The sequence below is a fragment of the Mauremys reevesii genome, linkage group 1 (genome assembly GCF_016161935.1).
Source record: "Mauremys reevesii isolate NIE-2019 linkage group 1, ASM1616193v1, whole genome shotgun sequence".
NCBI classification, from domain to species: Eukaryota; Metazoa; Chordata; order Testudines; family Geoemydidae; genus Mauremys; species Mauremys reevesii.
The window spans coordinates 311,320,628-311,347,437 of NC_052623.1; the positions used below are offsets into that span (position 1 = coordinate 311,320,628).

At 43.9% G+C, this 26,810-nt stretch overlaps 1 long non-coding RNA gene across 1 annotated transcript; it reads left to right on the forward strand.

The window, feature by feature from the left end:
• Nucleotides 1-1,116: 1,116 nt before the first annotated feature.
• On the forward strand, nucleotides 1,117-24,269 carry LOC120387694. The gene is made up of 3 exons (XR_005590300.1): nucleotides 1,117-1,196; nucleotides 22,972-23,057; nucleotides 23,952-24,269. It is a non-coding gene; the product is annotated as an uncharacterized LOC120387694 (long non-coding RNA).
• Nucleotides 24,270-26,810: the final 2,541 nt, after the last annotated feature.

Here is a 26,810-nt window from a genome sequence, read left to right on the forward strand (position 1 = left end):
GTAATAATTGATCTGAGGGGTGTGTGTGTGTGGGGGGGGGGAATCCATGAAATGAAAACACTTTCCATATATCAAATCTGCATTAGATGCTACACAGAAACTGACAGTCCCTCCCCCAAACAGCTTAGAGATAAACTTTCCAAAGTGGCAGCCAGTTTTGAGCACATCTGGGTGTCCACTTTGAGACAGATGTTTGTCTAACTGGTTCTTAAAAACCTCCAGTGGTGGAAAAACCACAACTTTCCTTTTAACCCTCTGTTGCCTGATTTTAGGGGATTAATATTATTGTTTATAACCCATATTATGTAGATTCGCCAGTTAATCTGATCAGAAAATAATATTCTTGTCTCAGAATCAGGCTTCACAGAGTTTTGCAAAGACCCTCGGGATGTATGACAAGGATACTCACACTGAGAACAAAAATACAGCTTCAGAGACTTTCATTGAGATAAATGGAATAATCATCAAATGGGAAAGTAATCAATCAGAATTACAAAGGAAATATTGTTCTAGAGGTACATGTGGTATTATATATGATAAAACTTTCTAGATTAACATACACCCTTCCTTGGTGGTAAGAGACAACGGACCAGCCTTGCCTCTGGCATGCCAAAAGAGTCTGATGGTCCAGGTTCCTCAGTACTTGAGCAAGTGGGAGGCGCAGAACTTAGGAGAAGCTAGAAAGCTAACTATAGAAAGGCTACAGAAGCTAATTTAACGCCTGACTAAAACTAACTAACATGGTGTGTTGCCCCTCTTATTGAACCTGAGTGCTATGTGCCCACCTTCCATGTCCAAACAATTTCCTCACCCACAAAATATCAGGGTATGCTTACTTTATAGGCTGGCATGTTCATATGTATTGTGATGGGGCAAGGCCAGATGGCTACAGTAAAGTAGTGAGGAATAGGTATGTTAGCCCCAGGCTAAACAAATCCCTGGTACCATGGTAACCAAATGGCAGTTGCTCCAGGTTAATCAAGATACCTGGGGCCAATTAAGATCCTTCTAGAAGGCAGTGGAGATAGCTAGATTGATTGGGACACCTGAAGCCAATCAAGGGCTGGCTGGAACTAGTTAAAAGCCTCCCAGTTAGTCATTGAGGTGTGGGTGTTAGGAGCTATATGGAGGAGGTGTGCTGCTGGAGGAATGAAGCAGTACAAATCTATATCAGGTGCAAGGAAAGAGGTCCTGAGGTAACAGTGAAGGAGATATTGAGTGGGGGTTGCTGTGGGTAAGTGGCCCAGGGAATTGCACACATCCTATTTCCAAAAAGTCAGCTACCATAGTTGCTAAATTTAGGGTCCCTGGGCTGGAGCCCAGAGTAGATGGTGGGCCTGGGCTTCCCCCTCCCCTCCCTGATTAATCACTGAGACTGTGCGAGGTAGGGTTGCTTCTCCTCACTTCCCTTGTTGGCTTATGATGAAAATGGCTCAATAAGCTGTGATCCTTGCCTCTAGAGAGAGAAAAGCTATGTGGAGGGTCACAGTGAGCCTCTGAGGCTAGCAAAATTTCCTAGGAAACACAGGACCCACGAAGTCAAGGTCAGAACTTTGTCACAGTATTCATACAACCTATGAGGGAAGATTGAAAAAACTGGGTTTGTTTTGTCTGGAGAAGAGATGACTGAGAGGGAACATGATAACAGTTTCCAAGTACATAAAAGGTTGTTACAAGGAGGAGGGAGAAAAATTGTTGCTCTTAACCTCAGAGGAAAGGACAAGAAGCAATGGTCTTAAATTGCAGCAAGGGCGGTTTAGGTTGAACATTAGGAAAATCTTCCTAACTGTCAGAGTGGTTAAGCACTAGAAGAAATTGCCTAGGGAGATTATGGAATCTCCATCATCGGGGATTTTTAAGAGCAGATTGGACAAACACCTGTTAGGGATGGTCTAGATAATATTTAGTCCTGCCTTGAGTGCAGGGGACTGGACTAAATGACCTCTTGAGGTTCCTTCCAGTTCTATGATTCTATGATTAATGGCCATTGACTCAGTCTCACATCTGTTATTTCTGGCCTAACAGTTATTTCAATGTTCTTTGTGGTGTACCTGTTAAGTTTAAAGAGGGCATGAACTTAGGTAGCCATCTATCTATGCCAAAGGTCTAACTTGCTCGTCCTTAATTATCTATGATAAAAGTCACAAAATTATATGCACTAACTTTATGCCTTAGCTCATTATCACTTATGTAGGCTAAACATACACCTCAACCCCGATATAACACGACCCGATATAACACAAATTTGAATATAACTCAGTAAAGTGGTGCTCTGGGGGGGGCGGGGCTGCGCACTTCAGTGGATCAAAGCAAGTTCGATATAATGCAGTTTCACCTATAATGTGGTTAGATTTTTTTGGCTCCCGAGGACAGCGGTATAGTGGGGTAGAGGTGTATTTGAAGACTGTTATCAGGTCCCTCTTCAGTCTTCTTTTCTGAAAACTAAACATGCCCAGGTTTGTAAACCTTTCTTCATAGGAAACCTTTTATCATTTTGATTGTTCTCTTCTGGATTCACTCCAATTTGTCCAAATCTTTCCTATAGTCTGTTGCACAGAACTGGATACACTACTCCATCTGAGGCCTCACCAGTGCTGAGTAGAATGGGAACAGTTACCCAGGGATGCTGGAACAATTTGTATTATGAGGGGTGCTGAGAGCCATTGAACCAAACTGTAAATCCACTTTAAGCCAGAAGGTCCGGCAGCACCCCTAGTTCCAGCACCTATGCAGTTACCATGTGTTAACCTCAAGATATGTAACATCTAGATGGTTCTGCTTAAGCTAGTTGTGTTTTTACTCACCTTTTCTTAGTGACATGGCAGATGTGAGGTTTTACCAGATGTAAACTGAATCCTTCCATTACTGCAGATTTTTTTTCACTGTAAAAATCCCTTTTCATTTTTTACTGTCATTCCCAAAGTGACATGAAATCCAAGGAATCAATAACCTTTTTACGTATTTTCTGCTGTTTCGCTGAAAGTGGGATGTTGAGCAACTAAGTTATTCCATAATAAGCCACAGTGACAAAAACAAAAGACAAAATACTCTTACTTTTAAAACTAGAGTCTTGAGAGAGAGGGGATAAGTTGATCTCAAAAACAGAGCAGGTCTTCATAAGAAACAAAATGGAGGCTTTTCAATTATTAACACTTGCCACAGTAGTTCATCTACTTTAAATTCGCCCAGCCTGAGATGATTAGTGATATACTATTAAGTAAGATATTTCTTACTATTAGAAATGCTCAGGCTGAGCTACTGAGTGAATGGTCTCCATAATGTAACAGCTCAAACTGCTGGAGCCGTATGTCATTCAAAAACCAATTATCATGCTGTCACCAATAGATAGACTGAGAAGCAAAAACTCACAAGTAGTGGTAATTTTCTACACCTTGATGCTTTAGGAAAAGAGTGCTGCTCAGCTCACAGTCGAACACATACTCTGAGAGAGCACTCGGTTATTCCCACAATGGAAATCTTAAACAACTAGATACTGCAAGTGTTGTGGCTTAAATGAAAGTGTAGGTTTGACACTTTATTTTATTTTTCCATTGGATAGCTATGTAGGGAAGACCTTAATGATGAACGTTTATTTCAAAAGTAATTTTTTTTTATTCCCCAAAGTGTTCAAAATTGATTTTTTTCCCCTCTTGATTTGAACATGGTATGATTAATGGGAAAATCTCACTAAACCTAAGCAACCCCATTGTGGTAGATGTGTTAGCTGAGGTGCATGTTATATATGATCAGTAAGTAAACATACAACTCAAATTTTACATTTGCTGTTGCAAAAACTTATCACAACTATACTTATAGATCAGTAATTTAGAATAGAATTAATAAGGGTTTTTTTTGTGTGTGGCAACTTCTTCTGCTGTGTTGTTGGAAATATTGCTTGCTATGCAAGGTGTGTGGTTTTAAAACCATGTTTGTGACTTTTGGAAACTATCATAAAATTAAACCCACAAAAATTACAACAGTATGGTAACATTGCACAATTAAATGCTACACAATTAAAATATAAAAAGATGGAAGTGTAAAGGCTTTACAAATAACCTTCACTTAGATATCTTGTATTTTTTTGTGCTAAACATTTAAAATGTAGAGTATTATTTAAGGATTACATTTAATAAGGAAAATGGAAACAAAAATACTATTTGTATAGTGTGGTCAACATAACATGGCTCTATGAATCTTTCACTTTCTCACCTCTTAATTCATTAGTTTACCTTTTTACCCTTGATGATGTGTTAAATTAAAATGCCAAAAATTAAGTTTTCAGGGCCATATTGAACCATCCCATAGCAAACAGGGTCAGAGGTCCCAGGCAACTAAAGTGAGAGCCATGAACTAATGTTCCTCTCATGGGAATGAGTTTGAGTTATAGAACCTCCTTTTGTAGCCTCCAACCCCCATAGATTCATGGGCAGGCTGCCAACTGGCCTCTCCTCATCCCCCATTATCAGCATGGCTTGCTGCCAGCGTCGCCTTTTTCAGTACAAAGCCTTTACTGTCTGGGGTGTGTGTGCCAGCGTAGAGCCAGAGTTAATGCTGGAAGATGGAAGTTACAGGGCTGGGTTAAGGTTTCCCAAGCTCCTTGGCTCCCAGAGTGAGTAGTGGGAGTGACTTAACTCAAGTAGCCATTCTCATCCTGGAGCTACTTAGCCAGGAGCCCCACAGTTCTATGTCTCTCCCTCCCCACCCTAGGAATTGGAGCCTGAGCCCCTGCAAGAGAGAGACAGACTCTGGTTGCTCCTAGACATGTGGTAGCAATAGGAGAGAAAGGAAGGACTGGGGGGAGGAAGAGGGTTGGACTGAACCTCCCACATCTCTGAAGCAAACAGCAGGAGACCCTCTTCAGCACACTTTCTCAACCAATGAACTCTTGATGCTAATCTAGAACAGGAGGCTGCACACTTGTGCCTGGAAGGGAATGTGTTTTGTGGGGGAGGAGAGCACAGTGATTCTGGAATGGGGGCTGGGCTCAGTGTGGATGGAGAAGGTAGCGCTAGCACAAGGGGGTCCTGGTCCTCTTAGGTGTTATAGTAATTAAACCAATAACAGTGGTAGGAGAACAGGAAAAGGAATTTAGCGTGTTTTGTTGTTTGTTTTTAATTTTTCCCTCCAATTAAAAACACTGAGAATGAAACTTAAAAACATTCACAATTAACTCATTTGCAAAGCATTCTGGGAGGTGTAAGAATTTGGAATGCTAAGGAGTTCAGTGTCAATGGGCTTGTGGGAAAGAAGTGGAGAGCAGAGAAAGGAACAATTTAATTAAATAGAGGTAGATCTTACATTTTGTATTTATACTGTTGTGGCTGTTTATTGAATTCTTATCACCCTGCTCTGAGCTGTGCACACCAGCACCCTTCAGTGAACAATTTCAAGAGCAGCCCCTGATTTTGGATATCACTGTTAGTGTGCCGATCTTGAGATGCCTTACATTGGGCACCCAAATCAGTAGCCATGGTTGGAAATCTGTTTGCATATTTACAAGTGCCCCCAGGGACAGTGGACATTTCTACTGTATACATGCAGTGTGCTGTTTTCACATAAGCATTCCTTTCAACATTTCCAAACAGTTCTTTTTCAGCCCTAGCAGTGACTCTCTAGTCCTCATTCTAAAAAGGTACACAGTTTTTGTTTTTTTTTTACAGTGAGAAGGTCTATTATTATTACTGGGTTTGGTTTTTTTACTATAAGCCTAGGAGCCCTAGTCATAGACTGGAACCTATTCATACTTTTTAAAAAAAAAACAACATTCACTTTAAAAATGGCCTAACCCATTTATATTTGATCTAATAATAAAACCTAGCTCTTATATAATACTTTTCAGAAATAGAAACTGGATCACAAAGTCCCAGTCCAGTGGTCCATCAGCTAGGCCACAATACTTCCCCTAATGCCAAGTATGAAAAGTTTCAGCCCAAAGCCAAATGTTAGACATATAAGCCAATAAAAGGTAATCAACCCCTAACCACTTATCATCTGAGCTAACCATTTATAATCTAAGCTACTTAAAGCAACTGGCACAATCAGCAACAAAATTAGTGATCTGTGTATTAGATTTGAAACAACTTGATTTCCTATACTACTGGTTTGAATACTGGCAGGGCTGACTCTTCCCTATTCTTATATGGTTGATAAACTGAGTTCCTTGTTTAGTGCATATGAATCTTTTACATGAGACTTTAAAAAATCTGAGGTTCTGTGTGCACTGCATGGATATTTAAGATTCCATGTCTCTTTTCTTAAGAATAGGGATTTATCCCAGTGTCCTTCCCCAGAACTTTCTCTTTCCCCTCTGTTGTGCAGAGTACTGTATGCTAGGTGGTTGTTGCCCTCCTATTATTAATTACAATAATAGCTATTGTTTTTTACTGGGGGAAATACAGAGATGAGGGTAAGAGAACATGTCTTCTTTCCCCACTCCTAGAGCATTGATATTCAGTTTCTCATGTAGGACACAGGTGAAAAAGAGGTCATTTTTAGCATATTTCTTTTGAAATAGCACAACATTAAATAAGAATACCATACAAGGGGATCATTTACACGCTTCAAATAAATGAGCTTCTGATTTTTTTAATCATTTCCCAGTATTTTCTTTACCATTCTAGAACTGAAGGATTTTAGCAGGATCTAAATGTGTTGAAAGGCATATTAACCAAGAGGAAAAAAAGAGCTATATATAGTTTTACTGTCCCTTTGGGGAACCATTGCTTGAGCTTCATTAATATGCATTTTAGCATAATCTAATTTACTCATGTCTGGCCTCAGGTGTTTGGAAAAGCAACCAGAGGAAAAGCAGATCATGCTAAAATTAGAGACAGAAATATTGTTGCTTTCCCTTTTAGGATTTTGAAATGCACATCTGAGTTATAACTGCACATTTATGAAACCTAATACTACAAACAGCTCTAAAGTGGTCACTATCTATAAACATATTCTAAGCAATGCATGTAGAAAAAATATACACTACTTTCTCAGAAAATGTCAGATACTTATGTGCAATGCTGCATGAGCTACCATTTCAGTGTACATTTATAGAGAAAAGTCCAGACTGCCAAAGTGGGACCAATACCTGCATTTCTTGCGTTTCCCCCATACTTACGTTAAGTTAGTAAGCATTTTGGTGCACCAAAAGATTCAGGATCAATTCCTAAATCTCTTACTGGTCTTAGTTGTACCATACACTCTGGCAAATGGTTGTATATATTGATTTCACAAGACATTTGCATTGCAGCATAGAGCCAGACAAAACAATGTCAAAGAAATTAGCCTTGAGGAGCGTTCTGACCAGTGCCCTTTTCTGTGGGCTCTGGACATTGAACTATTCCACTTGGGAGATATTTGCCTGTGGGAAAGATTATTCTACGTCAGGTCTGAAATAGCATGACTAATGTGTGACTGACTGACAATTTCCTGCAATATCCTGAATGAACGTTATTGAATTCAGTTAAAGTTTATTGAATTAGGTGTAATATCTCTGGGGAGCATTGTATTAAAAATGCCATTGTGTATGTGTTATTGTAGAATTGTATGTACATAACTTCTCTAGGCCACTGAGGGTAGTCTAGACTACAAAGTTAGATTGGCTTAGCTACATGCTCAGAGCAGTGAAAAATTTCACACTCTGGGTGATGCAATTAAGCCAATTTAAGACCTGATGTAGGCACTGCTAGGTTGACAGAAGAATTCTTCCATCAACTTGGCTACAGCCTCTGAATATAAGAGAATTTACTGCAGGCCTGGTCTTCACTAGGAAATTAGATTGGTATAACTAGGTCACTCTGCTCCACCAATATTTGGGGCTGGGTGTCCCCCCCAGCCCTCTCTTGCCTTCCTGGGGCCCTGGAGCAGAGAGTCACTGTCTCTTCCATGCAGCTCCATGCTGCCTCCCTGCAGCAACTGCTGCCGCAGGGTCCTAGTGCCCCCCATTTCGACTGCCAGGTCAGACTGACTCTGAGCCTGCCCTTCCACCACAGACCATTCCCTTTTCCGGCAGGACCCTCCAGCAGCACAGGGCCCTGCCTCGCCCACAGTCACTGCTTCTACCCCATGCTGGGCAAGGAGGCAGCCCCATCCCTCACCCCCAGTGAGGCTACAGTCAGAGGCAACAGCAGGGGAGGAGGCACATGCAGCACCCCGTGGCACCCACCACAGGGGAGGCGAGGGAGATTCCTGGACCTGAGAAGGGCCCCTAGGAACACATGCAGTGACAGTGGTGGGGGTGAGTGCGCTGCTGGGGGGGGGAAGGGGGGCTCCTCCCCCAGAGCTCGCTGCTGCTGGCAGGGAAAGGGCTGGGGGGAGTCCTCCTCTCTGGCCCCTGTCCTGGAGCAGCCTGCCTGCACCCCAATCTCATCCCCAGCGCTGCTCTACCCCAGAGCCCACACCCCCAGTCAGAGCTTTCACCCCCCACCGCACCCTCAACCCTCTACCCTAGCCCTGAGCCCCTCCAACACCCCAAACACCTCATCTCCAGTCCCAGGCAGAGCCCTCCAACCCTCTGCATAGCCCTGAGCCCCTCCAACACCACAAACCCCTTATCTCCAGTCCCAGCCAGAGCTCTCATCCCCCTGCACTCCAACCCTCTGCCCCAGCCCTGAGCCTCTCTAACACCCCAACCCCCCCATCCCCAGACAAAGCCCCCATCCCACACACTCTTACTCTTGCCCTGAGCCCCTCCCACACTCCAAACCCCTCATCTGCAGCCACACCCCACAGCCCTCACCCCTGCGCCCTCTCCCTCTGCACCCCCTTCCATCCCCAAACTGCCTCCCAGAATCTGCACCTCTCTTTCCACACCCCCTCCCATCCCCCAAACTCCCTCCCTGAACCCCAATCCCCAGACCTCCTCACCCATCCAAACTCCCTCCCAGAGCCTTGGGCAGGTGGGGAGGCTGAGTTTGGGTGGGGGTGGGTTCTGGACACCACCAAAATTTCTACAAACCTGCCACCCCGAACCTAATCCCTGATGTTGACAGTGCTAGGTCGACAGGAGAATTTTTCCATTGACCTAGCTACTACATCTCAGGGAGGTGGAGTATCTATGACAATGGGAGAACCCTTCCTATCGGTGTAGGTTGTGTCATCACTGAAGTACTACAGTGGTGCCGGTGCAGTGAAACCACTGCGGTGTTTTAAATGTAGACAAGCCCTCCATGACAGAAAAGCCCCATCTGTTGCTGTAAGTGCTGCAGCAGTGTCACTGTAATGTAGACATACCATGTCTACACTACCCGCCGGATTGTCAGGTAGTGATCGAGCTATCGGGGATCAATTTATCGCGTCTAGTGTAGTTGCGATAAAATCAATTTCTGATCACTCTGCCATTGACTCTGGAACTCCATCGTGGCGAGAGGTGGAAGAGGAGTCAACAGGGGAGTGGCAGCGGTCAACTCGCCGCCGTCCTCACCGCCAGGTAAATCGACCTAAGATGCGCCGACTTCAGCTGTGCTATTCATGTAGCTGAAGTTGCGTATCTTAGGTTGACACCCCTCCCCTGCTCCCAGTGTAGACCTAGTCTACACTAATGCAGACTAGACTAATGCAATGTCTGGAATGTATTAGGGACTTCAAAGGGATTTTGGGAACAATAACTGAAGTGGAATTCCTAAGAAGTTCCTTGGGACCCCTTTGAATCACCCACTTTGAATTGACCCCTTTGAAGCTATGCCCAGGGGAGGAAAACTCATTGTGCGCTAATTTTCTCCTCCTGGAAACCCCAGTTCAAAGACCCCTGAACTGTATAAAGGTGAGACTAACCATTTTCTGAGTGTGCTTGTTCTGAGCTGAAGCTGTGATGAACTTGAAACCACAAGGAAAACTCTTGGCGGGGGACGGCGGGGAGTTGGAAGGAGTGCTTCAGCCAGAGACCACATTCGGGATTCAGGTTAACTCTGATAAACTTATTAGCATGCATGCAGGTTCTTTTATTGTTTTTAATATGTTTTCCTTAAAGCTTTTACCTTAAAAATAAAATAGATTTGTGTAAAAAGAGCTGTGTGATAACTTATAACTGTTGAAAACCACTCTGTTATAAGCAGCAAAGAATCCTGTGGCACCTTATAGACTACCAGACGTTTTGCAGCATGAGCTTTCGTGGGTGAATACCCACTTCTTCGGATGCACCCACGAAAGCTCATGCTGCAAAACGTCTGCTAGTCTATAAGGTGCCACAGGATTCTTTGCTGCTTCTACAGAACCAGACTAACACAGCTACCCCTCTGATACTCTGTTATAAGTCTCTGAAGAGAAAGCAAGCAGGTGTGCTTAGGTTCACCTGTCTCTGCTGGGAATAACAGAGTGAAGGCAGGGAACTGTGCAGCCTAGATATATTCCAAGTCAGGACGGAGAGAGGCACATGGATCTCCACCCAAGAAAGGCAATGACTAGGGATCAGGTAACCTCAGAGTGGGTGCCCTTGCTGGACCACTGAGGGGAAGTATGGTGAAGTTGCTCTAAACTGTGATACAATGTAACAGTGATTCTGGACTAATGAAACTACATATGCTATGAAGACACCTACTCATCCTGGTGAAATTATAATTTTAAATACTTTAAAATCAGTTTCAGAGTGGTAGCCATGTTAGTCTCAGAGGCCTTGGCTACACTTAAGAGTTACAGCACAATAAAGCAGCCCCGGGAGGCCTAGCTCACTTCCTGTCCACACTTGCAAGGAATGTAGAGCGCTCTGACTCCGCAGCTACAGCGCTGCTGGTACTCCACCTCAGCGAGTGGAATAACGTTTGCTGCACCCGCGCTGGAGCCCTGTGGTGCCAGTGTGAATGAGGTGTTGCATTACTGCGCTGTTATCAGCCTTCAGAAACATCCCATAATCCCCTTAAGTCAAGTGGCCACTCTTGTCATTGTTGTGAAATTGGCTGCAGGAATGCGGAAATGCCCTTTCAAAGCTCCGTTTCGGAGAAGCCAGCTGCTTATTGGCTCTGAGGAAAAAGCAAACATTTACTGATTGCTTTGAGTGAATGAGACAGAGGTGGGAGGGAGAGGGAGGGTCTGAACTTACAAGACAGCATGCTGATACACTCTCAGCACTCCGAAAAACCCACTTTCTCTCCTCCCACATACACGCAACACACTCCCTGTCACACTCCACCCCACCCCATTTGAAAAGCACGTTGCAGTCGCATGCTGGGCTAGCTGCCCATAATGCACCACTCCCAATGCCACTGCAAGTGCTGCAAATGTGGTCACGCCAGTGCACTTGAAGCTGTCAGTGTGGACAGACCACAGTGCTTTCCCTACTGCACTCTGTGAAGGCGGGTTTAACTCACAGTGTTCTACATCTGCGAGTGTAGCCATGGGTGGTGCCACAAGGACTCCTTGTTTTTTTAAAATCAGTGAGACCTGACTGTTGAGGGAAACCTCCTTCCCCCAACATGATGATTAGTAGAAAGACCTGCTTGAATTGTGCTTGTAAAGGTAATTGGTTGTAAGTGAGGCCTCATTCTTGGGATACAGCATTAGGAAGGTAAATGGATTAGCAGGCTGGAAACAGAATGTCTGTATCAGTTAAAATAAGGGGAAACACCCAGGGAACCTCTACAGCGGACAAGATACAAATGGGTAAAATAAACATGGAACATAAAGTAAGTCATATGTGCACAGTGCATGCACAGAGCATGCTGTACAGAAATTGGTTCCTACAAAGTGACCAAGCCAATCCCAAAATGATGCATTGTACACTAAATGGAATGTGATGTGTAAATACATATAAAGGAAGAGGTTTGCTGTGTAACTTTGGCTATGTGTTATTCCCTATGTCCACCCACCATGCTCGAGTCTGTTCAACTCAGGGTAACTTTGCTGTATGCCAAATAAAGGAGCTTGACTGACAAGACTGGAGTTGAACTGAGTTCTTGGAGAAGCAAGTGGAAGATGTCTCAGGGGAACTGCAACATAGTGGTGCCATGTCTCAGGTCTTAGGCAGGTACAATATACACCCATTAGTGTGAGGATCACAACCTAGCATTAAGGGAAGTGGCACTGAAAGAGTTTAAGGGTTTAAATATGAGGAAGTTAGTAGTATGTTGGAGAAGTGGGTTAAATCTAAGGGTGAACCCTATAGCAGGGCTGGCTCTAGGCACCAGCACAGCAAGCAGGTGCTTGGGGTGGCCAATGGAAAGGGGTGGCACGTCCGGCTCTTTGGCGGCAATTCGGCAGTGGGTCCCTCAGTCCCTCTCAGAGGGAAGGATCTGCTGCCAAAAAATGAAGCAGTGGTGGTAGAGCTGTCACCGATTGTGGCTTTTATTTATTTATTTATTTATTTTTTTGCTGCTGCTTGGGGCGGCAAAAACACTGGAGCCGCCCCTGCCCTATAGACTCCCCTGAGAAGTATCAGAGGAAGACTGGGACTGGGAGGAACCCGCCCCTCTCCAGACAGTGATATCACTGTGGGAAAAAATATACTTGGCAGAGCATGGCAAAGGTCTGTTGAATGATATAAATAAATAGATGATTGGCACAGCACAGCAAAGGCCTATGGAATGCCATTGAAATATCAAAAATTGGATGCATTGGCAGCCAGAAAAAATTGTATTTAGGGTCTTTTATTCTATGGGAAAGAAAGCCAAAATCAAAGCAGCGGTTTTACAAGAATTATTTCTCATGGCTAAAACTTTACAAATAAAATGTGCCACTTTGAGAGAAGAAGGAAAACAGCATAAAGAGCAAATCAAAGTTGTAAAGAAAAAACAAAGTAAAAAAAATACTGAAAGGTCAGGTGAGAACACAGTGTCTATTACCTATTTGCATAAATTCAAAATAAAAAGCGGCCATTCTTCAAAGACGATATTTAGTGAGTACAGCTTTGCAGTCCAAGTATACTAAGTTAAGAAATAAGTGCAAAAACCATAAAAGATAAGCTTAGAGCTTTGGAGAAAAAGAAGTGTGTTACTCTGGAAGATAAAATAGAAGAGCTACAGCAGGGGTAGGCAACCTTTCAGAAGTGCTGTGCCGAGTCTTCATTTATTCACTCTAATTTAAGGTTTCGTGTGCCGGTAATACATTTAAACATTTTTAGAAGGTCTCTTTCTATAAGTCTATAATATATAACTAAACAATTGTATGTAAAGTAAATAAGGTTTTTAAAATGTTTAACAAGCTTCATTTAAAATTAAATTAAAATGCAGAGCCCCCCGGACTGGTGGCCAGGACCCGGGTAGTGTGAGTGCCACTGAAAATCAGCTTGCATGCCACCTTTGGCACACATGCCATAGGTTGCCTGTGAGCTACAGTCTCAGAATTTAGTAGCTAGTGAGGTCTTGGGAAGTGTCTTAAACAATGAAAAACTGAATTGAAGTAATTTAAATAAAAGGTATGTGTAGTTAAAAGGACTTTTTTGCACAAATTAACACTTCAGAGCTCGGATGGACCTAGATAGCTGGGAATAGTGGGAGTGATAAAGTGCTAAAGAGGACGTTAAAGTGTTTCATGGTTAGTTTGTACATCCACATATTTTTTTTCTGTCCTTGTATGTAATTTTTTTACTTAGGGTGTTTCAAAAACCACCTTTGTTTCACTGTTTTCCCCAGATAGTATGGCTTGTTTTCCATCTATATCCATTGCAATATTTTTTTGCACATATTGAATCCATTTTGTTTGCTTGTTTGTTTTTTCCTTAAGCTTCTTAGTGGTTTCATGCAATCCATATTTCTTTGATTCACTTCCAAAATCCTGGCCTGAAACATATTTTCTACCCTTCCTTTGAAGTTTTGTTATAGGTGGATGTTCTTCAGATGGATATTCTTAAAAGGATAGTCTGTTGCTTTCAGTAAGTATATCTGAAACTTTGTAATGGCAGCATACTGTATTAGTCACCTTTTAATGTCACCCTGCTTAACATATCAAAACGTTTGTCAGTTTCTCTTCACTGAGAGAGAATGAAAAACACATCTTATAAACATCATATAGCTTGTATGTTAGTTTTTATGTCCAAATGTGATTTCTCCAAATCTTAAATCATATTTCAAACAGAATTAACTATTCCTGTTCAGGAATTGGATCAGTATGACTGGTTCCAACCTGAAATAACAGGATCTTCCCCCACATATGTGGCATTGTAATTATGTTACTCTGACCAACCGTTCATAACTGTTGGTGCTCCCCCGAGACTCCTTCTACTTGGGTCTCCGGCAGCTCAGTTTGACTCCACTCTCATCACTCAGTATAGCTACCCTGAGTTCATCAGACTCAAGCATATGAAGTGTGAGTAGGGCATACCACACAACCAAAGTTACACAGCAAACCTCTTCTTTGATATACATTTACACATTACATTGCATTTACTATACACCTCTACCCTGATATAACGCGACCCGACATAACACAAATTCGGATATAACATGGTAAAGCAGCGCTCCCGGGGGGGGGGCTGCGCACTCCGACGGATCAAATCAAGTTCGATATAACGCGGTTTCACCCATCACACGGTAAGATTTTTTTTGGCTCCCGAGGACAGCGTTATATCGGGATAGAGGTGTACTTTGCGTCACGTGTTTTGGGAGTGGCTTGGTCACTTTGGAGGAACCAATACCCATACACCATGCACTGTCCGTGCACAATTTCCTCTATACCTCATTTTACATTCCAGGCTTATTTTATCCATTTTTATCTTGGCCATTGTAAATGGTTCCCTGGAGGTTCCCTCTTATCTTAGCTAGTACAAACATTCTGTTTCCAGCCTGTAGCTCCATTTAGCTCCCTAATCCTGTCTCCCAGGAAATGAGGCCTCACCCATGTCAATTTTACTCATGTCAAGACAGGCCTACATTCCACTGCTTTTGTTTTTCTTTTTTTATATTTGCATTATATTCCTGTTTTTCTGTGCTTTCTTTTTTAAATTCACTACCCAGCAATACATTCCCAAGACCACAGTAGCTATAATCACTTGAACCACCATTAGTACTAGACTCAAAGTATGAACCAGGGCATACAAGCTGACCTCTTATTGTATAGCCCACCAGGGTGTAATTTCACATTATAAGCCTGCTATGCTTTAAAGCATCCTTCTGCAATTTTAAATTTGTTTTTATTACATTATAAAAAACTGATACAAAATATAAAAATCATTTCTTTTTATTATCATGGGAAATTTAGGTGTGAAACAGAACATAGGCCAATTAAAATAAAGTTTCCTGAGTCTATACCAGAAGTGGGCATCTTCAGCTGCCACACAATACATGTTATTACTGGTATAGACAGTTTTTACTTTACCAGCATCACAACTGTACTGTTCAATTTGGAGACTGTTTCCCCAGAGTGAGCCTACAGGTTGGCAACTCTGTCTGGAAGACATTACACCAGCACATAGAAAAATCCCCCAGTACAAGTCTGGGGCTTTCTAGATGAGTGGTGGACAACTTACAGCCCACGGGCACGTGGCCCAGCAGGGTAATCTGCTGGCTGGCTGCCAGACAGTTCGTTTACATTTGCATGGCCACCCACAGCTCCCAGTGGCCGTGGTTCGTCATTCCCGGCCAATGGGAGCTGCGGAAAGCAGCACAGGCTGCAGCGACATGCTAGCTATATAAAAATATATATATAATGGGGGTTGTTGTTACCATCTGACCTCCCTTTGCATAATTTGTTTGATTGTTAAGGATTTTACCAGGCATAATCACATTGTGTAATACTACCAGAACTGGGTTTCATTATCAAACCAAGCATTTTTTTAAAAAAAAGTCCCTCCTTGACCATGATTGCAAGCCACACCCATTCACAGAATTCACCAATATAGGAATACAGTAATTTTAACCTTTTCCACACCATGACTCCATGTGACAATAGAAAAAGTGTTGTGAATCACTTTCCCAAGTAGCCATAAAGAAAGGAAGGGTGATTGCAACCCTATACTCTCCCCAGGTTGAGAATCCCTGTATTAGCAAACACATAATGAAGAAAACATTGCCTGTAGCTATAATTCTTTGCTACAATTGCAAACCTTATGACAGCTAAACCTGTGTGAATAAATTGTCATCCACAAAAGTGCCCATGAAAAGATGGGCATTAATGAGAAAAGGCCAGATTCTGTTCTTGGATGTACGTATATACCCATCCATCATCACTGCAACTGCATGTATGAGGACCGACTCTGACTCAGATTAGAAATGATGAGTTGAAAATGAGTACAAAAAACAAAGCGAATGAAACCCTCATGGTGTTACTGGCTTTCTGTATGACCAAAAGGAGAAGGCTTCATGAAAACACAATGCACAAGGCAAGGGCCTGATTCTGTAGGTTTCTAAGCCCCCTCCATTGCCAGGGAAATGAGAGTACTGCACATTTTGCAGGGCTGAGTCCCTACAGCACACAATAACCAGAACAGCTGCACAATATAACACAGGCTCTATTTCACCCTCTGGTTGTTTTATCCTTTGCTCATTTAAATTAGTCTTTAAATTATTGATTTGTCTGTTTATTTTTATTTGATGCAGCATTTTGTTTCACTTCAGTAAAAGCAAAGAATATTTCGCACTGCTGTTTTTTTATGTTCCTAGAATATTATTTAGGTACAGCAGTAAGCTTTCCAGCAACAGAGTATCTGGTATTCTTCTCTTTCAGGATGCTCTGGTCAGTGAGATTCTACATGCTGTTGTGGCCGCTTCTTTTGTATAATCTGTAAGCTAAAATGTGGCATGAGTCTCATGATAGTGACATGAAAGTGTCATTTTCACTCCTATTTAAAGTCATTTTCTAGTGTAGTCGGCTCCTTAGAGCTAAGATCAAAAGTGTAGTTATGGGGTGAGTAGTCTCTTGGCCTATCCAAGGCCGTGATCAAGTGTCTTGATATTATTGGTCTTTTGGCCTCGAGATGAAAACCTGGTCTGTGTCTTGGGAACCTTGAAGAAAAAATTATCTAAGTTGTATCTGTAGCACCCCTAGAGCTCCAGGGAGGTACAGTATAAACGCACGGGGCCTTGCCCTAATAGGATGTTTCCAAAAGTTAAATGATCTATTCCAAGCTTGATGAACTACAAAAAAGTGATAGAAAATAATCTAGGTTTTTCTACAATTGTTGTATTCAAATGTTAGCAACAAAGTAAGAATATACATTTTTTAAACCTAATCAGTATCCCTTAAGTGAATTGACACAAGATGTCAGAACAAGTATTAGCTGAGTGAGTCTAATATTTATTTAATTGTCTTTCTTTATATAGGAATTATAAATTATTAACTGACAGGAACACTGTATCTAAGTTGTTATCTGCAAAAAACCAAGAATTTTCAGGTGCCCAAGTAGCCTTTGGAATCATGGTTAAAGTTTCCGCCCTCCCTACCAAAATCTGAAATGGCAACTCTGGTCAATAGATATACCTATAGAGTGAAGGTGAGATAGATGAGATGCTGATACCCTGCAAAGGGAATGTGCATGAATTGTGTTCTAACCGCTCTTGGAGAGAATTGTGCCTTTACACAATTTAGGCAAAACACCCAAAGTCTAGAAATAACTAAGGAGCAAGTGAACCAGAGGCATAGGTTTGAAAAACAAAGAAACATTCCGTCACTCCTGTGAAGAACTGAAAGGGACTTGGGAGTCTGATGCAGTGGTTCTAATGCAGTATTACTAGTGGGTAAGGTCACTGCTCTAATATAGATCTGACACATAGGAGTGCTATCAGGAAACAAAAGCTTTATTTGTAAATCCAATCACATGAACTGAGTCAAGCCTCCAAAGGCAAATATCTGTGAAGCAATACATGACATGCACCGTATCTACCCAGTCTACAATTCTCTGTAAACATCTGATCAGGATGCGCCCAGCTATGAAGGCAGTGCCCTGCCAGCGGCAGCGCAGAAGTAAGGGTGGCAATACCATACCATGCCATCCTTACTTCTGCGCTGCTGCTGGCAGTGGTTCTGTCTTCAGAGGTGGGCTCCTGGCCAGCAGCTGCTGCTCTCCAGCTGCCCAGCTCTGAAGGCAGTGCTGCCATCTGTAGAAGGGTAGTAGTATTGCAACTCCCCCTACAATAGCCTTGTGATCCCCCCACAACTCCTTTTGGGGTCAGGCCCCCGACAATTACAACACCATGAACTTTCAAATTTAAAGAGCTGAAATTATGAAATTTGCTATTTTTAAAATCCTAGGACTGTGAAATTGACCAAAATGGACCATGAATTTGATAGGGCCCTATAAGAGAGAAAATATCATAAATCTCACGATATAAATCCATGGTACGCCCAAATCTTGTATATTCTGAGGCTAAGACAAGAAGCAATGGGCTTAAATTGCTGCAAGGGAGATTTAGGGTGGACATTAGGAAAAACTTCGGAGCTGTCAGAGTGGTTAAGCACTGGAATAAATTGCCTATGGAGGTTGCGGAATCTCCATCATTGGAGATTTTTAAGAGCAGGTTAGACAAACACCTGTCAGGAATGGTCTACACAGGGGTGAGCTGCAGACGGTTCGCAACGGTTCGCGCGAACCGTTTGCTAAAATTAGACGCTGGACAGAGAACCGTTTGCTAAAATTAGACGCGGGACAGAGAACCGGATGCTAAAGAGCCAGGCAGGTGAGAACAACTCTGGTCTGCTGGCCGGATGTGGCCAGCAGGACTGCCCTGTCTCCCACCTGAGCAGCTCCCAGGATTCCCTGCCCTCTACCCCCCGCAGAGCCCGCATGGTGGTCAGCCCGCCGCCAGCTCCCCTGAGCTCCAGCTTCATCCTGATGATTTGAGCGGCCGCCAAAAGGTAAGAGGGGACTGGGTGCTTCTAGGGTGACCACAGATCATAGAAATGAAACATCGGGATGGGGGGGGGGCCAAAAAGCCATTTCGCAGGGGCCGGGGAAATTAGCAGGGAAGGAGCCGCACCTGGAGCGCAGCCGAGTGGGAGAGGCGCGGGGCTCCGGACCCCAGCAGCGGAGGGGGAGAGCGGCTCGGGGCCGCGTGAGCCGACCAGGTAAAGTTTATCGGCTTGGGAGGGACCCTGGCCGGCTCCTCGCCCCTGTAGGGGAAGGAGAGGACGGAGTCAGGGCGCGGGGGGAGAGTCCCTCCGGGAGGGACGTCTGGTCACCCTAGGTGCTTCAGGGTCGCCAGGGGCAAGTGGGGCAATTTGCCCCGGGCCCTGCAGGCCCCCCCCGTCCCCCTCCCCCTCCCCCGCAGAGCCCAGCCGCAGGCAGCTGGGCAGCTCAGCGGAGCAGCAGCTTGTCTTGCTGCTTTGAGCAGCTGGCAAAGTGGGGGCTGCGAGCTCCAGGGTCGCCCGGGGGGCAAGTAGGACAATTTGCCCCAGGCTCTGCAGGGGCCCTCTGCCCCACAAGGATGCCCCCCCGCCCCCTTCCCCCCGAAGAGCCGCAGTGGCAAGCCGCTGGCAGCTGGGAAGCTCAGTGGAGCTCCAGCTTGTCCTGCAGCTTTGAGCGGCCACCAAAGTAAGGGGGGGCTGCGAGCTTCGGGGCCCACCTGGGGTGGGGAGAGTGAGTGGGGCAATTTGCCCCAGGCCCTATAGGGGCCCCCTGCCCCATGAGGATGTCCCCCCCCCTTGACTCCACCTTCCCCCATCCAACCCCCGGCTCAGAGCATTGTGCATTTTTTAGTTAGGGGAGTGCTGTAGTGGGGACCACCTGTGTATAGTGTGTGTGCCAGACAGAGCTGTGTGTTGTAGGGCGGCTGGGTAGCAGGGGAGTTGTGCGGCTGGGAGAAGGTCTGCACAGTAGTGGGTGAGGGCTGGGGGTTGTGCACTGAGGAGGGATGTATAATACTTGGGGTTGTGCAGTTCAGGTCACTTATGGTGTGTATGGGAGGAGGAGGGCTGTGTACAGTGTGTTGTGTTGCTGGGGGTGAGGTGCTGTATGCTCTGCGGGGACTGCATAGGGTTCTTGCAGCACCACGGATTGTTTCTTGAGTGTGGTGTAGATGGGGGTTGTTGTGCAGTGGTTGTGTAGCTGGCGTACCTTGGGTTGGCTGCCTAGGGCTCCTGGCAGCCAGCAGCTTGTTTGCTGAGCTGTAATTTATAAACCTCCCAATGCAGCTCCTGGAGGAGCCTGTGTGATGAGGGAAGGATGGACCCAGGACAATACTTTGTTTCTATTATAATAAACTTTTATAAACTTTTATACAAACTTTTATACAAATGTTTTTTTATTAAGTATGACTTCCAATGATTCAATGCATTGCCATTTCTTATGGAGAAAAGGTACAAAAATACATACTGTGGATGAACATCCCTTAAATCAGAACTTTTTATAGGGAACCCATTGTTAAATCAGAACTTTTTATAGGGAACCCGTTGTTAAGATTTTGGCAGCTCATCACTGGGTCTACATAATACTTACCCCTGCCATGAGTGCAGGTGACTGGACTAGATGACCTCTTGAGATCTCTTCCAGTTCTATGATTCTATGATTGCATACTCTTTTGGTCACCCTACTGCAAAAAAAATCTATTAGAATTAGGAAAAAGTACCGCAAGTGGCAGCAAAAATGATGAGGCATATGGCATACAAAGTTCCATACAAGGAGAGATTAAAAAGCCAGGAACTGTTCATCTTAGAAAAGAGACAACTAAGGTGGTGGAGAAAGTGAATAGGGAAGTGTTATTTACCCATTCACATAGCACAAGAACCAGGGGTCACCCAACGAAATGAATTGGCAGCAGGTTTAAAACAAACATAAGGAAGTTCTTCTTCACACAACCTGTGGAATTCATTGCCAGGGGATATTGTGAAGGCCAAAAATATAACGGGATTCAAAAAAAGAATTAGATAAATAAATGGAGGATAGGTCCATCAAAGGCTATTAGCCAAGATGGTCAGGATGCAATCCCATGCTCTGGGTGTTCCTAAACCTCTGACTGCCAGGTGCTGGGACTGGATGACAGGGGACGGATCACTCAATAATTGCTCTGTTCATGTCCCCGAGGCATCAGGCACTGGCCACTGCTGGAAGACAGTATACTGGCTAAATAGACCATTGAACTAACCCAACATGGTCATTCTTATGACTCCCATAGTTATTTGGCATGTCCACACTGGAGTTGGAATGTGTAATACCTTGCTAACTCTGATCAAAGTAGTGTGCTAAAAATAGAAGTGTAGCTATGGCAGTGCCAACAGTGAGATGGACTAGCCACTCAGGTACATTCCTGCTCAGGACCCAAGGTATGTATTTGGGTAGCTAGACCATCCCCTCATACGTGCTGCTAAAGCTACATTATATTTTTAGCATGCTAGCTCAATCAACACTAGCACAGGTATGTCTACTTGAGCTGGAAATTACATCTCCAATTCCAGTGTAGCTCTACTCATTGTTACCATACACTTATTACATTAGGATTTATAGTCACAGGATTTTTCCACAGAATCATGGGAGCCAATGGCTGAGATTCTCAGCTGTTCTATATCTGTGAATTTACTGCTTTGATGGAGCTACACCGATTTACGCCTGCTAAGAATCTGGCCAAATAATATTATTAGCTGGTCACCCCCCTCATCTTTCCCCAAAGACCTGCAAGCTGTTGTCACCTGCCAATGAGCCTTGAGTGGATGTTACTAAGCCTAAAATTGTTGGCACACAGCCTTTGAAAATCAGGCTATCAGGTGCATCCCCAAAGCTGTTCAGGTGTTCCTGGCTTGAAGCTGTGAATGGGCACAACATGACTCAATTGTGTCTAAGGGCAACACTTCATGCACACTTTCTTTGCTATAGATCAAGTCTTACGTGGAACACTGTTGGGTAGAAAGGTGTTTCAGTGCTCCAATCCTGTATGCGAAGCTACGCAGGCATCCTTGTTCTTTGTGCTTGCAGCTTTCATTTTCAGTCTGGCCTTCAATGTGAAGACACAGCAGGTCCAATACAGGTCAGACAACAACAAAGCAGAGCATGGTATGGGCACATCTAGTTGGAACTGTCTATACTAAACAGCAGAAGTATATAATATGCTTATGTTCAATTTGCGTCATTGTTGTGATTCCATTCCAGTCAGGGTGTGCGTGTCTGCATTTAATAGGCTCCTCAATAGGTATGATTCATGTATAAAAAAATCAAAACCAAGGTGTCCTACTTGTATATGCTTTATTATAAACGAATAAGGCCTTGAAACTACATAATGAGCATAGCTGTACAATATTTTGAAAAAATGACAGTTCTTCCTTTATGAAATAGTACTCGTATTTATAAAAAAGAGGTAAAAATGTGTTAATCTGTCCTGAGAAGGTAAAGCAAAATCATAAGCACTCTTCTCAGTTCACTCAGTTAACCTTCTTAAATGATGAAGGTGGTATAAAATGGCCTTAGGGTAAATTAGGATCAAACCCTCAATTCTAGCTCTAAGCTTCAATTCCCTACCATTAAAATTGGAATAACACTTTCCTACCTCACAGGGGTGTTGGGAGAATGAATTTAGGAATGTTTGTGAGGCATTTATATAGGACTGTGTTAAGGTCCACATAAATATATACATAAGAGGGCTTTGGTTTTGTGTAGATAATGAACCTTTAGTGAATTATTTTCTGACATGGTTGGGTTCTTTTGAATGAAAAACAGATTAGATAGCACTTATGTTTCATTTGACTCAGGTAAAGTAGTTTATCAAAATGTAGTCTTTGGGATCAAAGAGGAAAATGAGATTTTAGAAAATGAAAACCGCCACCTCTTCAAGCTGTGAACCTCTAACATGCCAGATCATAGTCTAGTAGCCTAGCCACTGAGCTACACTGAGTATTACAAACAAATGCCGACACCATATTTGGAATTGTTAAATTAGCCACCAGATGGAGTCACATGAATACAATACAAATGTCTGGCCCTGGCACAGAAAAGATAATTAAATATTTTAGATACAAGGCTCAAAACAAAGAGCCGTTTCCCCAGCCATAAAAAATTCTATATGGATGCAACATTTTATGAAAATCAGACAAAGTATGTTTATAATTAATAAAGTTGCTCAGTAAAAATGACATCTTACTGTTTCATATTTAACCTTCAGAATTTGTGTGTCAATTTTTTTCACTTTATAGGACAAAATAATGAAACGAGTTGTCTAATTCTAGCACTGCAAGCGTAACTTTGGATCTGAAAATCAAGATGAGTTCATCTTCATCAGGTACTATCAACAACTACCATCAAACTGTATAAAAATCTCTTAAATCCAGAATTTGCCTTCCACTTATTCTGATCATACATAAAACAGACTGTCTTATTGCTATAATGTCTCTGCCGTGCTGATAGAAGAAAAAGTTGGTTTGTATAATTAAACAGGATGTAAGGAGTAGAAAATGAGGTAACTGCCATGTTTTACATTGCTGAGCTCCAATTCATCTGCAAATTTAACACCATCAGTTTAGGACTAAACAAAGACTGTGAATGGCTTGCCAATTACAGAACCAGTTTCTCCTCCCTTGGTTTTCACACCTCAGCTGCTGGAACAGGGCCCCCCTCCCTCTGATTGATAACCTCTCTATCTCTAGCTTTTGCTTTTTTATATTATATATACACACCTGCCCCCTGGAAATTGCTTACTGCTTGCATCAAAGAAGTGGTGATTCACCTGCACAAGCTCATGCTGCAAAAAATCTGTTAGTCTATAAGGTGCCCACAGGATTCTTTAGAACCTTACAGAACCAGACTGTTACTTGTTTTGGCCATGCCACATTTAAACAGGTAGTGGGCATATTTTAAATAACACTAAGGCCCTTTATATTGCCAGAGAGGTGTAAAGGAGCCTTAGTATAAACCAGAATTCAGCCCAATGTGATTTGATTCTTCAACAAAAGGAAGAAGTCTGTGTTTAGTTCTATAATCTATTTCTATATGATGTAAGCAGAGTCTGAATGAGCTCTCCCCTGACATTTAATGACACACTGGGGGGGGGGGGGGAAGAGGGGGGGAAGACATCAGGAGCAGACTGTATTTACCTAAACACACCTACTTAGCCTAGGTGTGTGGCAGATGGACCTGCTTTGCCAAGGTGATCAATTTGGCTGGTTTTGGATTACAGTTCCCTTCAAGAACAGGACCCCGGCCTTCCACAATGCCCGAGATCGAAAGGTGGAGAAATATACCCTTCTGGCCAAAACCTTGAGAGCTAAGAGTTACCAGGTTCAGATACACGCCCTGATCGTTGGAGCCCTGGGTGCATGGGACCCCAGTAACGAGTGAGTGCTGAGAGAATGCAGAATTGGTCAGCGCTACACTCGGCTGATGCAGCAACTCATGTTGTCAGATGCCATCAGGTGGTCAAGGGACATCTACATAGACCACATCACCGGACATCGGCAATACCAGGAGGGATGAGCTGAAGTTGGGAAAGTAACTGAAATACTTTCCTCATGGACAACCTACCCTAATTCTCAATTACTGAGGGACAATCTTCACTCATTGCTATATTTGCTTTCCACAACCAACTCTCTGTATAACTTTTCATGAGTGATGTACTTGGATGCTAATACCTAAACTGTATTCTTAAATTTATTCACCAAAATTTGGGTTATTGCTGATTAGGCACTATATGTAGCTTATGACTTTAAAAACAAGCTGGATAATCTAAGCACTATACCCACATGTACAGACACTCTTTTCTTAACTTGTGTGCTATATAATTTTTTAATATTAGCTTTAATAAAATGTTTAAATTTGATTGCAGGGGTATTGAAATGATGTTATCCTTATTGTATGTGTAAAGGGCAGCAGAACTGTACTTAGCACACCCTGAATGAGGGTGTCATTCTAAACTGAACCTCACTTGGTAAGCAGAGAGTAAAGATGCCCATGCCTACTGAAGATGAGAGGCAGGTGTTCCTACCTGTTGGTGTGGATTTGTTTAGAGGGTGCTGGAGGCCATTTGACCTTTCTCTCTCTTCAGTATTTGAATACAGAGCTGATTGCATTCATTTGAGCATCCTTGTTTCTGTGCAGTGATTACCAGAGCTGAAATCACTGATGAACAGTTCTAGGGGCCTACTCCTTAGAGCTGGTAGTGGGACAGTGTGGTAGAAGGTGCCCTGCTACCCAGTGAAATCACTAAGATGTGCTACATGGGGGAACCTCAGAGGCAGAGATAATGGCAGGAGTGGTGAGCAGTGGCAGAGATAACAATGAGCTGGTTGCAGAGGTGGCAGCAGCATTGGAGGTATTGCTTGACACCGCCCCCTTTCAGGGGTGGGAGATGGGGCCACGTGAATGCATCTCTGAACTCTAGGTCTTTGATAAGGACAAGCAACTGTGAATGGGGTACAATGGATGGAAAAGGGACTGGTATGTTAAAGAGACATTCTTTCACTGGACTTTCATTCCGCAAGTTGGGAAACTGAGGCACAGGACACTGCCAACTTACTGTGGGGTGGGCATTTCCTTTATGGTTACATGCTTTTGAATAGTATCAGAGGGGTAGCCGTGTTAGTCTGGTTCTGTAGAAGCAGCAAAGAGTCCTGTGGCACCTTATAGACTAATAGACGTATTGGAGCATGAGCTTTCGTGTGACATGCATCCGACGAAGTGGGTATTCACCCACGAAAGCTCATGCCCCAATACGTCTATTAGTCTATAAGGTGCCACAGGACTCTTTGATGCTTTTGAATGTGGTTGTGGTATTTTCCCAAATTAATGCTTAAATAAAAGTTTTCTTTTGTTAGAAACAGACTCAGGGCTTGTGAGTGGGGAAGTATTGCCTCTTACAGGTGCCCAGGGGTGGTGTTTAGTTTTCTCCAATTACTTGGTGGGGGATTGACTAGTTCTGTTTTGTACTGTGAAGAGGAACCCCTAGGTATTGAACCTGGCTCTTGTTGATGCCAACTGCCCCTGGCAGAAGAGTTACAATAATCTAGCTCTCTGACTTCAAATGACTTTTGGTATATTATGCAATGTGAAAATGCCTTTACAAACCTCCCTCAGAATAAACATCTCACGCAACAATTAGGAAAGAACTCATCCTGCTGCCCTTGAAAGCAAACTCCCAATGCTTAGAGGATGTAAGCATCCTGTATGAAGGCCCAGCAATCACTCATTGTCCTAGCCAAGGCTGTTTACAACCATGGAAGGTGTGTGAGTTGTGTGGAACAGAGAGAAGGCTTGGCACTGTTTGGTTAGACTTGTCTCTACAAATCCTTAGAAGAGAGGACAGCTCCAGCAATGCTCACATTGCTTCATAAAGCAGGGCCAAATATTCTCTGTACCCTTGCCTGTCTCTTTGCTAAAGCAGGGGTGGCCAATCTGTGGCTCTGAAGCCACACGCGGCTCTTCAGAAGTTAATATGCGGCTCCTTGTATAGGCACCGACTCCAGGGCTGGAGCTATAAGCGTCAACTTTCCAATGGGCCAGGGGGTGCTCACTGCTCAACCCCTGGCTCTGCCACAGGCCCTGCCCCCACTCCACCCCTTCCCACCCCCTCCCCTGAGCCTGCCGTGCCCTCGCTCCTTCCGCACCAGGGCCTCCTGCATGCCATGAAACAGCTGATCAAGAGGTGTGGGGAGGAATGGAGAGGTGCTGATTGGTGGGGCTGGGAGAGGTTGGAGGCTCTGGGAGTGGAGGGGGGGTTCTGATCAGGGCCACCCACGGGGGGGGGCAACTGGGGCAATTTGCCTCAGGCTCCAGGCCCTGTAGGGGCCCCGCGAGCCCTGGCCCGGCAGTGGTCCGGGTCTTCAGCAGGGCGGGGCCCTTCAGTACTGCCAAAGACGCAGAGCGACTGAAGGGCCCCCCACTGCCGAAATGCCCGGCGGTGGTCTGGGTCTTTGACGGCATTTCAGCGGCGGGGGATCCTTCAGTGCTGCCGAAGACGCAGAGCGACTGAAGGGCCCCCCGCCGCCGAAATGCTGCCGAAGACCCAGACTGCTGCCAGGTGAGTACAAGTGCCGCAGCTCCC